Source organism: Zingiber officinale, chromosome 9A, assembly GCF_018446385.1.
Source record: "Zingiber officinale cultivar Zhangliang chromosome 9A, Zo_v1.1, whole genome shotgun sequence".
In the NCBI taxonomy this organism is placed as follows: Eukaryota; Viridiplantae; Streptophyta; class Magnoliopsida; order Zingiberales; family Zingiberaceae; genus Zingiber; species Zingiber officinale.
The window spans coordinates 72,530,718-72,543,791 of record NC_056002.1 but is presented as its reverse complement, the minus strand read 5'-3'; the positions used below and the strand labels follow the sequence as shown (position 1 = coordinate 72,543,791).

The following is a 13,074-nucleotide window of genomic DNA, read 5'->3' as shown; positions in this document are numbered from 1 at the left end:
AACAATATCCATAAAATACCCAAACATTCTTTTTACATCAAAAGCTAACTAATAGATATCAAAATCAAAGTATAACATTCTGTTAACACATCAAGGTACAACTGTCTCAAATGTAATCTAGCATGCAATCAGCCCACTCGAACCGCACTTCATCAATTTCAACTCTGGAGTACTTGAGATTTGTAAACTGTAAAAACACATAAATCCACCATATGTCAAATAACTAAAACAAATGTATGCATGTATCAAATAAAATAGAATACTGAGTTTTTAAAGGCTGTTGTGGAAGATAACGAATATAACAGTGAAGGAAGCATAGAAGAACAAAGAAAATGTTCATAGTTAACAAGCAAATGAAGAGATGTACTATTTATTGTACTACCTCTGATGCCATCTTCCAAATCTCATAAGCAAGAATGCAGCTGTGCCCTTTGTATACACATGGCTAATAGACATAATACAATAAGGAGCAAAAGCTATAAAATTCACCATCACCACGCAATCAATGTAGAAGGCAAACACAAGGTGGGTTGATATGCAGTGAAAGTGTTAATTAAGTGGAACTGCAGCAAATCATGACTCAAGTCTGAGCTTTTTTTGCGGCTTTCATCTTTCCCAGATAATTCCTTCAGTGATTTTTGCTGCTAACTTGGTTTCTGTTTTTTTCACATCTTTGTATTAGCGGAATGGATTAAGATTATAAAACCCTCTTACATTTCTTTTGCAGTTGGTTGATTTTGAGAGCTGGAAAATTATTTTCTCAGAATCTAAGAAAAGTGCTGGTTACTTCAGCAGAGTCTCTCTTCCAGAATATAATGTTCCTCGAGAGCAACAAGAAATGGAAATTCAAGCTAACATCTTTGCTTTTGGAGTAGTTTTACTGGAAATAATCAGTGGAAGACCTCCATATTGCAAGGAAAGAGGGTGTCTGATAAATTGGGTAAGATGCATATTTGAAAATATTTGATACTCAAAAACAGCATCAGCTTCTTGTAACAGATACTGAGGGCATAAACCCAAATTTGTTCTTATTTCCTACAAACTTCCGATAATCATTTGTTCCATGTAGTTTAGAATCTTAATTCTCAACGAGCCCTCTAATCAGTTCATACAATAGTCAGGGTAAGTTAAAGGTTGTATTACCTCTATTTAGCTACCTTATCACATCCCAACTGAGGAAACCATAGCCTCGCTGCAAATCACAAGTTTCTTTCAACATTATCTTCCCTTTGGAGATTCATTAGTTGGAAAAGACATAACATTGTTTGCCCTTTGGGTTCACTAGTCTCAAGATAAATCCTTCTTGATCCAGCAGTTTGTGATTCATATTAGTAGATTTATGCTATATATCCACAGCTCATTGTTCTTCTATGTTATACAGGCCACAAAGTATCTTCAAAACCCAGAAGAGATAAGTAAACTAGTAGACCCTGAACTGAAAAACACAAAGTCAGAAGACCTCGCGGGTTACAGTTAGCCATGTGCATGAAGATGGGGGATTAGTATTGATTACCCATTTATCTTAATAGGTTAGGTTAAATTCGAGTATCAATGTGTTAGATATTTAGAGGAAGTTGAGCAGGTTCAAAAAATGTAATCAATCCTTTAATCCTAAGGTTACCATTTAAGATAGCTTATCCAGCCACTCTACTCACTGCATCTCCTAATCTCTAATTCCTTTCTTCTTAGGCAATCATTTAGTCTCCAACTAGTATCTGGTTTGTAACAAATGCATAGCATTCGGTTTGTATAAAAAAAATCATTGTAACAAAAGCATAGCATCCGGTTTGTATCAAAAAATCATAGCAAGCACCAGGGGAACTAAATCAAAATTATCAAAATCACCAGGGGTAAATATTGTATTATTACCATTGCTGGAAGTGAATCCTTGTGGTCAACTACAAAATTCTCAATTATATCTTTCATATATCGCATGATATAAAAACCACATTGCTCTGCATCCGGTTGTTGAGAAGCCTATGTTAGAAAAGAAATATTGGAATAACTCCTTCAATGATAGTGAAACAGTTGCTAATCAAAAGGACATACCTTGACAGCTACCCATGTTGGTTGTTTCTTCCCTTTCCTTCCAGCCTCCGCATTATACATTTTCAAGGCCCTACATGCATATAACCCGTGGCAATTGTATTGCCACATCAAAATACTTACATGTTTCAACAAAGGTAAGAAAAGAAGACAAAAAACTTACATGTTGACAACATATTTCCAATCTTGATCACGAATGCAGTGACTAAGAGGATCCAACAAAAAAATAATCTCCTTCTCAACATTGATGATAGTCAAAATCCAGTGAAAACTACACAAAGAAATATAATTAGTGTATATATGCATCTTGCAAGTTCTCAAAATATGCAAGTGAGAGTGATATATAATGTTATTCTTACTCACCCAACGTTGCATGGCACAACAACCAATTGACCAGATGAGGTACCAATTAGCCTACTGCTTAAGTAACAAGCCCTTTTATTCAACTGTTCTTGGATGAAATCTCTATTCTGATTTCTTGATGGTACATATTCCACAGGCACTGGATCCACCAATCTGAAATCTTGCAGCAACATCTTTTCCTGCATCTTTCTATATAGATGCCTACAAAGAGTGGATCTGAGCTCAAGAATGGTTATTTGCAATAACCACGCAATGGATGAGAATGTCACTAGGCTACACATTCTAAACGTCGAGAGCTGATATTAAAATGTGGTTCCAGGGCATTCAATCTCGGAACTCTAATGTTGTCTATATTTCTCCCTTATACATAGTTTGGTTTGTCAATAATGTTTCCACAGGTTTTGGTACTAACATCCATGTGATTAGATAATCTTGCTATCAAGTAGACATGGTAATAATTCATATTTATGCTTTAAAATGCTTCATGCCTTTCGGGAACCCGTGGCAAGTGTGTCTGCATCCATGAGGTGGTAAGCAGCTTAAATCATTCTATCGCTAGACTTTAATACCTAGTACAGTGCCACAACAACATGTTCTCTCTATCATAATTCACCATATGCTTTCTGAAACTATTGAGTTCACAAATCTGTAAATTAGAGATATAATTTCCTAGTTTGAGTGAATGATCCAAACTGATTCCTGATCACTCAATATGGTGTACAAAGAGTACAAAGTGTTTCATCTGTATGAAAGATTGAAATTCTAGGTGACTGGGAAGTTGTACAAAAACTTGAGGCAGCATGCATTCATAGGGAGGCAGCATTTGGTGAATCTGTGTAATGAGATATAGTAGACAAGCCATGATTCATCAAAATGTCAAACATAAAGACGACAAGGATTACAAGAGAGGAGACTAGTGAGACAGAAAATATCCCAAAAAAATGATGAAATCTAAATTAATGAAACACATAAATAAAGTCCAATTCAATTGAAAGCTTACCACATATACACAACTATGCAAGTGTCTGTGATTGGCTTCAATTCACAAAAGGGAAATATGTCATCGCAATTAACATGGACTGTGCGCTCCATGCCAAATACATCAGGAACTAATTCCAAAATCACATTCTCTGTTTCATCAAGACGCTGAAAATAACTATATAAGATGTGTAAGGGTCTTGGCACATTGGACGATTGTAACTTAGACTTCTCTTGTCTGTTGTCAACTTGTTTCTTCCTGGTCTTCTACATATGTAGATGCAACCATATATATATTAGATATGTGACATACTTTAAATGTACACAAAATTTAGACAACACTTTATCACATTTACCTCATCCCGCATGCTGATTAAGTGCACAGGCCAAGCCACATGGCCACCTACAGCATCCCCAATACTCTGACATGCAGACGGGATTGCAACAGGCAGTGGTGCTGATTGATCAATTGCTTTATCAATGGCAATCCTCATGCAATTCACGGGTAATGGAACATCATCAATAAAGTTGCCAGGTCCATTAACAGAGACAATTGTCCCATATGCAACAGTCTTGTCGTTAGGCTGCAATAACAACATCACTGCTTTTCCCTATAAGACAAACAATTTATGAATCTTCAACATCACTGCCAGATTCATTAGATACTAACGATGGGATAATAATATCAACGTGAAATATAAATTTAACCTGTAAAGCCGAATCCTTCTCAATAACTTTCACATCATCATCATCATGTTCTTCTAGGCCTTCATTTGAGAGGCGCGTATGACGTTCAACTTCAGGTTTTATATCGAGGAGGCATTGTGGTTTAACTGAGCAGCTACCCTTCTCCTCACTCTCAAATTCTCGACCAGAAAGTTTCAACACCATTGCTTCCAATTTTTCTATTCTGTCACCTTGATCAGAAAGCATAGCTTTTGCCTCCTTAAACTCTTTCTGTTGCCTTTCATAGGCAGCCTTATCAATTTGCACCTTCCCTCTAGCAAGCTTGAAGAAGGATGATGGAGTGACATTTGCTCCTATGCCTCTCACACGTCCACCATGTTCGTTAGAATTCAAGGCCTTCGTGAGAATATCCTCAAATGGTTTGGTAAAGGGCATCTTACCATCCTTCTTTTGGACAATATAATCATCCTGTCATGCATCCAAATACAATAACTTTAAATATATACATATATCATATATGTACAAAATAAGCAATTTATGTATACTTTTGCTTACAATCTTATTCACTGTTTGCTTCAACTCATCGCCAACATATTCCCCAGCTTTGTTGAGCCGCCCTTTCTTCCAGAGGATGGCTCTGTTTATCTCTTCGTCATCACATAAAACACTGGACTGATACCAAAAACCACATGAAGTCAACGTACTCAACACCAACTATGACAACCATAAGTAGGAATTTATTAATGTTAACTAAATACTTACTATTTCTTCAGACAAACCCGCATATCCTTTTCGAGAAAGACGATGAGGGTATAAGTTTGCCTTGCTTCTCTGACTTTGTAGTTCACTTTTCCTCTACATAGTGATAGATGAATTATAACCACATATATCAACTAGAATTTAAAAAGACCACCTTAAACAACTTACTATAAAGTCTTCAGACATCCGATTAATCACAAAACTACTCCAATCTTCACGTGAAATGCAATGCCCTTGAGGTACCTTATTGAGAAGCTTCGGATTATTTCTATTTGGCTGGATGAATTTCCTGGTGAGGTGAGTTTTATACTGACGCCACTTGGTGTTTGCAGAGATCAAACACCCATTCCTCCATTTTGGGTCCAGTTGGTATGTCAACTACACAAACAAATATCTTAAGTATATAAATAACAGAACAGAAAAAAATGCATCACATAAGAAAGTTTCATGTTACTTACATTGACGGATTCCCATATCATGTTCTTAACTTCATTCGGCACTTGCTTCCAAGAGTTGTAATTAATATTAACTTTTTCTCGAGCAAGCACACCAATAAAACTTTGCAATTCAGAAGCCTTTTCGCCAACTGGCTGTCCATACTCATTAAATTTGACACTTTGTTTGACTCCCTGAATCCTTTGAACAACAAGCTTATTCATTTGTGTACGACCTCTTTTTGATCTTGTTGTTTGGGTCGTCCCGTCTGATCCTATGTCCTGGCTATCCTCAGCACCCTCTTTTTGATCTTGTTCTTTGTCTTTTGCATTTGTGTGTGAATACTTATCATCTTCACGTGCTAAATGGGCCTTTTTTCTAGTGTTCATTGTGTCGAAAACCTAATCATAACAGTGAGAATTTGAAATAGAGCAGAGCATATCATTCAAAATCACAACAAAGTAAACATTCGTATATTTTTAAAAAAAACTACTACCAAACAATGAACCAAAGTTACCAAAATAAAGTAAATAGTCACATATATAAACCATACATAAAGTTACCAAACTAAAAATTCTCATTGTCAACCCAAATCCCATCACAATCTCCACGAATACAGGATGGTTCATTGTCATCAGTTTCGTCAATATCCATTGATGGCATCCCTTTTGTGAAGCATTGGTAGTGGATTGAAGGATCTCCCAACTTATCATCAGTGATGTATTCAAAATACTCTCTATTTGTAGTTGAAAGTACAATAGACCATGTGGGATCTTGAGGGTCTTCTACATAAAATACTTGCTTTGCTTGAGTGCCCAAGATAAATGGGTCAGATTTGAATCCCATTCTCTTAAGATTTACCAAGGTGAAACCATTATCATCTACTCTAATACCAGTGTTATTCTCTACCCAATCACACTTAAACATTGGAACTCGAAAATCATGGTAATTGAGCTCCCATATTTCTTGTATCACACCATAATACATCATGTCTGTTATAATTGGATTCTTATCCTTTGAACTTGCAACTTGCATTGTTTGTGCCAGCAAGCTTACACTCGAGTTTTGAACAACTGTAACATTATCACGTTCTTTCGTGTAATAAGTGACCCCATCGATCATATAACTAGAGTATTTTAGCACTTGCTTGCTAGGTCCATTTGCCAACAGCTTCACTCTTTTTGATAATTGATTGGAGGAAGATGATGTTGTATTTGTAACCTACAATTCATCATAAGGGGGTTTAATTATTAAAAGTCTTAAAGTTCTTGTGTTCAATAATAAACATGCTAATATTTATGGTACTTACATGTTCATGGAACCAAGAAATAAAACTTCTGTGGTGTTTATCTTGTAACCACTTTGCACCTTTAATAGGAAATTTTTGCTTCAAGTGTGTCATATGTTCCCTAATCAAAAAATTTTGAAGAGATTAATCATATATTTTTTTAAACAATTTCAGGAGATTATTACTGAATTAGAGGGCTTACACAATGTAAGGATCAACCTCAGCTTCATTTTCCAATACATACCGATGTGCTTGTTCCCACTCATCGTGACAACATAAGTGCACCTTGGCACCTGACAAGGACTTAGTGAGTATTGTTTCACGATGCTTTGATGGAATCCCTATCGTGTTCATATTAGATAGAAATTCTGAGCAAAACTCTACAGCTTCTTCAGCAATATAACATTCAGCCATGCATCCTTCTGGTCGATTTCTATTCCGCACATAACCTTTCAATGTTTTCATATATCTTTCAAATGGAAACATCCATCTATACCAAACTGGTCCACACAACTTGACCTCACGCACGAGATGAACTGTTAAGTGAACCATTATATCAAAAAATGAAGGTGGAAAATACTTTTCAAACAGACACAACGTCGTCACAATTTCTATTTGTACTTTATCCAACTTTGAGGCATCTATTACTTTGTTACATAACACATTGAATAAGAAACAAAACCTTGTGATAGCATTTCTGACATGCTTGGGTAGAATACCACGGATGGCAATTGGAAGCAAATGTTGCATTAAGGTGTGGCAGTCATGTGATTTAAGACCAACCAGTTTTAGGTCCTTCATTGAGACAAAGTTTTTGATGTTGGAGGAGTAACCCGTGGGAACCTTAATTCCGAACAATGAATTACAAAGTCTTCTTTTCTCATCCTTGCTTAATGTATAACATGCTGGGGGCAAAAATGTCCTTTTCTCCCCTTTTTGTGGTGCTAATTCTCCCCTAATTTTCATATCCACTAGGTCGTTTCTTGCTGCAATTCAATCTTTTGTCTTTCCTGGCATATCAAGTAATGTACCAATCAAACTTTCGCAAATGTTTTTCTCTATGTGCATCTCATCAAGAACATGTCGAACATGCAGATCTTTCCAATACTCAAGTTCAAAGAATATTGATTTTTTTTCCAGCAGGACTTACCATCATTTTCCTTTGATTGAAAATTTGCTCTAATTTTTCCCCATCGGCATGTAATTCCTTCTACTTTTTTTAAAACTTCATCACCGCTTAGTGGTTTTGGGGCCATAGTAAAGACTTGCGTCCCATCAAATGCCTTCTTCTGCCTTCGATAACGATGATCTCTACAAAGAAACTGTCTATGACCTGTAAATGACATTTTTTTACTATGCTTCAACCTTTTTGCACAAGTTTCCTCACCACAGATAGGGCATACTTGATATCCTTTTACAGTGCATCCTGCCAGGTTTCCATAAGCCGAAAAATCATTAATTGTCCACAATAGGACAACTCTAAGCAAGAATCTTTCTTCTCGGTGTGCATCATATGCTTCAACACCAACTTCCCATAATTCTTTTAAATTGTCAATCAAAGGCGCCAAGTACACATCAATGCCATTTCCCGGCTGTTTGGGACCAGAAATCAACAACGTGAGCATCGTATATTTTCTCTTCATACACAACCATGGAGGAAGGTTATAGGTGATCATTATGTAACGCCCGCCCTCCCTGCTAACCCTAAGGAACGGGGCTACGATACTCTATGTACAAATAACAGCGGAAGACTTAAAATAATTTTCTTAGTTTAATAAAAACTTTTCTTTTGTTTTCCTTTTTATCAAATCCGAACTACACTATCAGTACCTCAATAACATGATAACAAATTTAGTAGAAACATAACATCAAGTCACACATATGGTACTACAATTCATGATACCAAAGCGTAGTTCTTTAAAAATTTTAAAGCAGGTTCTTATTTGGTTGCCTAGCCACCGCCACACACATCTCCTTGCCTCTCCTGCTGCTCCTCTAGCTCATCCAGCTTTTTCCTTTATCTGTGGTACAAGGACAGTAAGCTGTGAGCACTCATGGCTCAGTAAGTTCCTTTCCTACTCACTAAAACCGAAAATCATAATATAATCAAAGAATGTCTCAACATGGCATCACTTCAACTAGTCATGACATAATGTAACATATTCTTTTAAGCATATCATGCAACATGAAGAAATCATAACTAGTCATGGCATATCATAGCGTAAAGCATAGCATGAAGCATAACATAATCGTATCTAATCATGGCATATCATCATAAGGTGTCATGGCATATCATACACATGAACATATCATGGAACATAACGTAATCATATCTAACCATGACATATAAATCGTCATAAGGTATATGCATATGATTTTGAAAAACATGCATCCGAAAAACATGTGTATGTCTCATGATCTTTAAAACCATTTCTTCTTACATATATATATATACTTGAACATAATCTCAACTTAAAGGGGATCCCGGCTATGTACCACTTACATATTGTGCGCAACCTATGTAGGTCTAAGGTAGCAAGTCTTGAACCCTACAAGGCAACATACTAGGCCCGAGTCTTACTCCATCGACCTAGGGGCACTTAGGAGCCCATCCCTAACGAGGCCCGAGTCTTATTCCATCGACCCCGGGGCGCTTATGGAGCCCACCCTTGGTACAAGCCATATAAAGTAAAGTACATGTCATACTTATACATATCATACATCATAAAAGCATGCATCACTTAGGCACACATCATATCATAAAAGTATGCATCACTTAGGCATACATCATGTCATAAAAGTATGCATCACTTAGGCATACATCATATCATAAAAGTATGCATCACTTAGGCATACATCATGTCATAAAGGTATGCATCACTTAGGCATACATCATACCATAAAAGTATGCATCACTTAGGCATACATCATATCATAACAATATGCATCACTTAGGCATAGATCATAAAAACATGCATATCTTAAGCATAAAGCATATCATCAAGCATGCATAATTTAACCACATAGCATATCATGAAAGCATGCATATTTTAAGCACTAAACATAGCATCAAAGAATGCATAATTTAACCACATATCATAACATAAGCATGCATCACTTAGGCATACATCATACCATAAAAGTATGCATCACTTAGGCATACATCATATCATAACAATATGCATCACTTAGGCATAGATCATAAAAACATGCATATCTTAAGCAAAAAGCATATCATCAAGCATGCATAATTTAACCACATAGCATATCATGAAAGCATGCATATTTTAAGCACTAAACATAGCATCAAAGCATGCATAATTTAACCACATATCATACCATAAGCATGCATATTTTCAGCCCATATCATATCATCAAAGTATGTAAAATTTACCCACATATCATAACATAAAACATGCATATTTTGAACTCATAACATATCGTAGAATTTATCATCTTGTATAGTTCACAAGCATACATGTCTAAGCATAAAAGTGTATCATGTGTTCATCCAATCATAAGGAACAATGTAACATGATTAATTTGGGTACTAAGCTTCCTAATCCCTTGGGTTCTTATCTTGACCGAAACTCTCTTAGGTGCCAATTTAGGTTTTAAACAACATCCAAGCATGTAGAACCTAATTCATCCACATATCATTCTCATAGGAAGTATTATAAACAAGATTTACTTGGACTCTAAGTTCTCCAAGTCCTTAAACTTCATTTGGCCGAACCTTAACAAGTGTGAAACAAGGTTATAAATGACATAAAGCATGGAAACTTTAACCATATTTATAGCATTCATTTCAAGAAATATGGTAAGCACCATTGAGTTAGTTCCTAAATTCTTTAAGCCCTTAAATTTATGTCTTGGCCGAAATTTACAAGTACTCATTTAGGTTTTCAAGCAAGCATACAAGCATGTGAACTTACTCTAACATCATGTATAAATTCATCAATGGCATTATACAAGTGGTCATGGCCGAAACTTCCCTTAGCATCAATTTAGGTCACTAACAACATATAGCATGTGAATTTTTAGCTTTCTACATTTCATATTTCATGGAGAGTGACATGAGCATGTTCAATGTAAGTTCTAGGGTTTCTAGGGCATGTATCCCTTCATGGGCGAGACCTTAAGGTGTCCATTTGAATCATAGTTAAATATATAAGCATGTGAACACAACAACATGTTATCTCAATTTCTTAAGAAGCATCTTTAACACATGAGGTCTAAATTTTTAGGGTTTCTAGGTCTTTAAACCCTACATGGCCGAACCTCATCAAGCATAGAATTTGTTCAAATGGCATAAAAGCATAGAAAGTCATAACACATTTCATAACATGTATAAAAGTCAAGCACTATAAGCATACATTTAAATTGTGTCTTAGGTTTCCTAGGTTTTTCCTTTCTTTATCTCATAGCATATGTTTGGCCGAAACCTTCCAAGTCTTTAAACTAGGTTTTAGGTGGCCTAAAGTATGGAAAACCTAAACAAGTTTTATGGCAAAAATATCAAAGAACTATACATATAAATTTGGTTCACAACAAGCTAGGACCCTTGTGGACATAATTATCATATATCATGCAACCAATTTTCCTATACTCTAATTAAGCATGGGAGCATTAAAAAACTTTCATATCTTATTGTCATGGAGGTTTTGAGCATGTTAAAAATCTGTTTAAGATATTCTAAGCCATCCACCTTACCATGGCCGAAATATTAAGAGAGGTGTTCATGAGTTTCTATCAACATACAAGCATGCAACTTCTTTAAGAAAATCTATATTCTATCATATAAACATGATGAGTTTAAATTCAAAGTATTCCTGACCCTAAACCCTTCTTTGGCCGAAACATGTGAGTGGGATACTTTTGGTTCCAAGTAACCTTCAAGTATGAAAACAATAATGGATCCTTAACCATTTATTTAGAAGGTTTTGTGCAAGTTAGGTAAACAAATAAATTCCCTAGCCCTTATAAAACCTTTTTGGCTGAAACTCTAGGGTTAGATACATCACTAATCCAACATCACATATATATAAAAATATGAGAGAAAACCTTCTTACAAAGCATAGAAAAATTATCATGAATCAAGGCTTATTTTAAACATTCCTAGGATCACAAGTCCTTCCTTTGGCCGAATTTTTCACAACTTTGTTCTAGGTTTTAAAATGCTCATAAAATCCAAAAACACATCAAAACTACTTGTACCACAGGTGAGGGGATACTTATATCCTTTTTGCTTGTGGTTCTAAAGTGTGGTGATGGAAGAAAGGGTCTCTTCTTCTTGTTCTCCTCCTTTGATTTCCCTTTGGTAGCCCTCCTTTGTATCCTAGGAGGAACTTTGTTTTCGGGGCCGAAAATGGAGGAGAGGGGGGCTGAGGCTCTCGGTGGTGGAGAGGGGAGAATGAGAGAAATGAGAGAAAAATAAAATCTTCTCTTTACATGCTCCCTTTTATGTTAAGGGGGAAGAGGTAGAAAAATTGGTTTTTGCTTTCCTTCTCCCTTAGCCCCTTTTTTTTCATTTTCTTTTTATTTTATTTATTTATTTGTTCTCATCATTCATGATGAAAGAAGGGGAAATGAATCCCCTTAATGGTCCTCTTTAAGTCACGGCAAAAAGAGAGAGGAAGAGGGAGAGAAAAGAAGGAAGGCAAGTTGCCTTTCTCTTGTTCTTTTCTTGTTTTTCTTTTGGCTAGCTTTTACTCTCATCCTTATCATGAGTTTCCCTCCTTTGCTATCAATATATTATTCCTATCCCAACTGGTTATTACCCATTAATCCTATCATTTACATCATGAGAGGTTCAAGGTTCAATCCTTGACAACTCCCTATTTTTATTTCTTTTTATTTCTTTTTGGTTCAACATTCTACTAATATTTTTCTAAGGCAAATTCATCATTCTCTTATTTTATCTTAAAAGCTTAGTGGGTGCTACACATTATAACTGGCCAACAACTATATGTAGAACTCATCAAACTATGAGGATTGATCCCATCAGCTGCTATGGCCAACCTTAGATTTCTTTTCTCAGAAGCAAAATTTGGCCAATTATGATCCACAAGTCTCCAACAAGGTGCATCAGCTGGATGTCGCATATAGGCATCACATACTCTTTTATTAGCATGCCAAATTAACTCCTTAGATATTTCCTTGCTCCGAAACATTCATTGAAATCTAGGAATAGGAGGAAAGTACCATAAAACTTTTGCAGGGACTCCTTCAATTATCCTAGAATTCTTGGCCAACTTCCACCTTGACACCCCACAAGTAGGACAATCGGTAAAATCCTCATACTCCTTCCAGTATAAGACACAATCATTAGGGCAAGCATGTATTTTCTTATAAGTCATCCCCATTTCACATAAGCTTTTCTTTGCATCATATAAAGATAAAGGAAATTCATTGTCAATGGGAAGCATTTCTCCAAACAATACAAGTAGTTCAGTAAAACTATTATCACTCCAGCTGTATTTCGCTTTCAAGTTATATAATTGCACAATTGCAGATAA

The 13,074-nt window shown here is 35.9% G+C and overlaps 1 long non-coding RNA gene across 1 annotated transcript; it reads left to right on the top strand.

Moving 5' to 3' along the window:
- The first annotated feature begins 519 nt into the window (after positions 1-519).
- On the top strand, positions 520-1,428 carry LOC122021272. Its single transcript, XR_006122491.1, has 2 exons — positions 520-940; positions 1,382-1,428. It is a non-coding gene; the product is annotated as an uncharacterized LOC122021272 (long non-coding RNA).
- The last annotated feature ends 11,646 nt before the right edge of the window (positions 1,429-13,074 follow it).